Genomic DNA, 4,853 nt, shown 5'->3' with positions numbered 1-4,853 from the left:
GTACAAGAGTGTTTGTCTTTGGACATGTGGTGGTGGGAAATCTTGTATATTGGGCTTATGGTTTCTTCCTGATCAGAAAGTTGGAGTGTTTCTACTTAGGGTTGGCACATGGAAGCAGCAAGGTGTGGTCTGGGTAGGGGCTAACACAGAGCTAACCGCCTTGCCTTGATTATGAGCCCTTTCCAGGTAGCCAGTTTGGCAAATGAAAACAAACCACCTATTTCCACTTCGTTGTCTTAATCTACTCACCATGTCCTTTGCTTTTAAGGAAGGATCAACCTGAGGAAACAGTGTTTGAGCTTTGCTGACAGTGAAACTTGGGAGGGAGCAAGGAAAGGAGGAAAGGATTTGAGGAAGCCAGGTCTAGTGCGGGAGGCAGACCGGGACTCTGGCTGGAGAGGGAGGGTGGTGAGTTCAAACCCCACTTGGCCTGGTGGGAAGTAGGGTCACACAAGCAGTTCTGCTAGAGTGTAAATTTGTTGCAAGGCGATGGATAGATCGGAGACACTTAAGAGCATAACGTGAATTTTGAGTTTATGTGTGATTCTGCCTGTGGGAAACACTACGTGAACACAAATGTACACCTGAACCATTAAGGCTCTTTTCTCCAAATTGTTCGGAGATAATCACTGGAAAGCCATCCCTGCTTTTAGACTACTTGTTAGGTGTTGTATGCTTATGGGTGCACGTGTGTTTTATAATCAGTTTGGAGAGTTGGTGACTCTGGCCTCCGCCCTGCTGCAGAGGCCCCTACACGTGGCATCCTTGACATCGTTCTCCAGATTCTGCATTAACACTTCCACTGAGAAGCATTTGAGTTCTTACAGAAAGCAACATTTCCATTGTTGGACAGTTCTAGCTTTCAGGAAGTCCTTTATGTTGAGACTAAATGTGCCACCTCAGCGTCTACCAGGATCAGTGGGTCAAGCCCTGTCTTTGGAACAACACAAGGAAAACATTTCCATGGGATAGTACTTCACATTCTTGAAGACAGTGCTCATGTGACCTTTACCCTTCCCCAGGTTTTCTGTTGCTAGCAGCTTCAAAAATCCTTCCAACTCTTTATTATGAAAATGTTTGAAAAATTGAAAAATAATAAAACTTTGTATGCCCTCCCCCTACCTTTGCTGGTTGTTAACTTATTATGGTGTGTGCTTTGTCTTTATATATAAATACACTTTGCTGTGGACTGAACTGTCTCCCTAAAATTCACATGCTGAAAGTCCTTATGCCCAATGTGATAGTATTGGAAATGGGGCCTTTGGGAGGTGATTTGAATGAGATGAGGTCATGAGGGTGGAACCCTCCATGAACGGATCTGTCCCCTTATGAGAAGAGACCCCAAAGGTTTGCTTGTTCTCCCTTTCCACCGTTGTGCAGACAACAAGGTAGCCTGGCAAGCCAGGGGAGAGTGTTCTCACCGGGAACAGGATTGGCCAGCATCTTGAGCTTGGACTTTTAACCTGCATAACTGTAAGAAATAAAGTTCTGTTGTTTAAGCTACCCGGTCTATGGTATTTTGTTCTGGTAGTCTGAGTAGAAGTTTTCATGACCATTTGAAAATAAGTTTCAAACATCACCATATTTCACCCCTAACTTGAGTATGCTTTTTTTTTTTTTTTTTACAGTGATGTTCTTTGTAACCACACTAACCAGTAGTAGCACAGAGAATGTAATATCTAATAACTCACTCCATATTAAAATTTCCCCAGTTGTCTCCCCCCCCTCCCCCCCACCCAGTGACTTAACAGTACCTCCCCCAAATCCAGGATCCAGTTAAATATCGAGTGTTGTGTTAGTCAATAGCCAAGTAGCTAGGTCAACGGTAGCCTGCCGTTTGTAATGTAGCTTTCTGGGTGCTTCAGATGTAGTGCGGTGGTTCTCAAACTCGAGCTTTGAAAACTCCGTGCCAGGATCTCACCCCAGACCAATGACATCAGAATTGCTGAGGGTGTGAGTATGGAATGTTAAAGCAATCAGAAGGATTAAAAATAGGCTGCAATCTCCCTTGATCTGCACACTTCTAATCCAGGCAAAGGTGTCATTAACTTGTCACCAGTCTTGTCACACTGTTGGCTTAGGTTGGGCTTGGGATCAGCTAATAATAGCCACCATTACTGAGCACTCGCGGTGCCGGATACCATGCTTCATGCATTCATGCAAGATCTCTAATCCTACCACAGCCCTGTGAGTATGTAGCTATCCTTGTCGTATAAGCAAGGAAATGGCATCAGAGGTTAAGGAATCTTCTTGCTCAAGGTTACACAGGAAGTGACAGAGCCAGGATGCAGACCTAGCTTTGACCTCGCCAAAGACCCCTCCAGCAGCATGTCTTCACATTTAGTTTCTCATAAATACTGTCCTGCTTGATTCCTTCCCAGGGTGGCTGACTTCTTTTGGAACCTGGATCATAGGCTTGCTTTTTATCCGCTCTTGTTAACTTTTACATGGCTTAAGCCTCCCCCTTACCCGCTAGTTCCACCATCCAATTGCTAATTGTTTGGTGATGCTCTTTCTGGAAGTATCAGAAGCATAAATATTGGAGTGAGTGACTTGATTTCGGCTCAGGTCACGAGCTCTCGTTTCGTGGGTTTGAGCCCCGCCTTGGGCTCCGCGCTGGCAGTGTGGAGCCTGCTTGGGATTCTTTCTCTCTCTGCCCTTCCCCCGCGTGTGTGCATGCTGTCTCTCGCACCCTCTCTCAAAAAGAAGCATAAATGAAATTTCTATCTTGGAAACTTAACAACATATACCATTTTACAATGACATATGGGTTAATAAAGGGATGGGGTGGTATTCTTGGGGACATCTTAGGGTAGCATTTTCTAAAAATAGTTCCAAAGTAACCAGTCTCTGCTCAGCATGGGAGCACAGGAGTCTGGAAATTTTCCTTTAACAATGAAAGTACTCTTCATAAAATCTGAGAATTCTGATTTCTCATAAACTTGAAAGAGTTAAAAATTACGGCACGTGGATGGAAGGGATTTTTTTTTTTTTTTTTTTTAAGATTTTGTATTTAAAGTAATCTCTACACCCAACGTGGGCTCTGGGGCTCGAAGTCACAACCCCAGGATGAAGAGTTGCAGGCTCCACTGACTGAGCCAGCCAGGTGCCCCTGGAAGTGATCTTAATGTACAATGTATTTGTTCCTACAAAGCTCAGTGGATGCTTGACAGAGCATCATTCCAAAAGAAACCCCAGGCCACACACTGTCAGTTACTGTTAATAACCTCATGGTTGATTCTGTTCTGCAAGTGCACTTAAATTTTTTTTTCAGATAACTTAGAAATGACCTAACTCTAGCATCCACTTTTAAAGAGCCTGACCACCCCTAAAAAGGTAGGGTGGGTGTTTGAAAGTACTAATATTGATGTTTTTACGGTTTATGCATTTTATCGTGATCTTAAGACTCTGCTATGTGTGTGCGTTAGGATTATGTTAAGCCTTCAGGGACAGAAACCCACCATATGGCTGAAACCAAACTAACAATGTTCTCTTGTGAACATAGTCCAGGGCTGGTAGTTCCAGACCCAGGCTCCTGCTGTCTTGTCCCACCTTCAACATGAGAATGGTACACTGTTACATCTGAATCTCTGAGGGTGAGATCCAAGCATTGTGTTATATTTGTGTGACTGTTTTCCCTAAAATGTGGCGCCCAGGACTGGACCTGACTCTCTTCCCCGGCAGGTGAGCACCCTGAGGACTGGGACTGTGTCTACTCATTACCTGTTGAGTCACTGCCTGGGTGGGGCCTGCTCTCCCAACAGCCGCCATGTCTGTGTTTTGCTGGTGGGAAGGCGGGGAGGGGGAAAGAGAATGTCCCTTCCCTTGAGGACGCTTCCCAGAATGCCACACCATTTCTGCTTATAGACCAGTAGCCAGAACTTCGTCAAAAGACCACACCCAGCTGTTGAGGAGTAGTTGCTCCTTGGAGCCTCCATATGCCCAGTTAAAATTCAGAGGTAATTTTGCTGAGGAAAACGGAGAGAGAGGAGATGGGCACAACTGACAGGGTTCGCCAAATTACGGTTGAAACATCCTCGCCCACAACTTTCAGTGTGGCACTTCAAAGACTCTGGATCCAGAGTCTACTGCAAAAATGCCAGTAGATAATTCTGGTTTGCTAGGGCTGCCATAACAACCACAAGCTGAGTGGCTTGACCAACAGAAATACGCTGTCACAGATTTGCAGGCCGGAAGTCCAAGATCGAGGTCTCAGCAGGGTTGGTCCCTTCTGAGGGCTGGGAGGGAGGGTCCTTTCCAGGCCTCTCTCTCAGCTTCTGGTGCTTGGCGGAAACCTGTGGTGTTCCGTGGCTTGTAGACGCGACACCCCAATCTTTGCCTTCAGGTTCGCAGTGTTCTCCTTGTGTGCGTGTGTCTGTGTCCAGATTTCCCTTTTTGCAAGGAACCAGTCATATCGGATTAGAGGCCCTCTCTGTTTAAGTAAAACCTCATCTCTTTTTTTAACCTGTTTAAAAAAAATGTTTATTGAGGGGACCCCTGGGTGGCTCAGTTGGTTAAGCGTCCGACTTCAGCTCAGGTCATGATCTCACAGCTCGTGGGTTCGAGACCCGGGTTGGGCTCTGGGCTGACAGCTCAGAGTCTGGAGCCTGCTTTAGATTCTGTGTGTCCCTCTCTCTCTGCCCCTCCCTCACTCATGTCCTGTCTCTCTCTCTCTCTCCCTCAAAAATAATAAATAAACATTTAAAAAAATGTTTTTTTTAAATGTTTATTATTTCTGTGCCTGTATTTCTGTGCCTCAAAAATAATAAATAAACATTTAAAAAAAGTTTTATTTAAATGTTTATTATTTTTGAGGGAGAGAGAGAGAGTGCACACGTGAACGAGCACACAAT

Source organism: Panthera tigris, chromosome A3 (genome assembly GCF_018350195.1).
Source record: "Panthera tigris isolate Pti1 chromosome A3, P.tigris_Pti1_mat1.1, whole genome shotgun sequence".
Classification (NCBI taxonomy): Eukaryota; Metazoa; Chordata; class Mammalia; order Carnivora; family Felidae; genus Panthera; species Panthera tigris.
The sequence above is the reverse complement of the archived record's forward strand: the minus strand, read 5'-3'. Positions refer to the sequence as shown.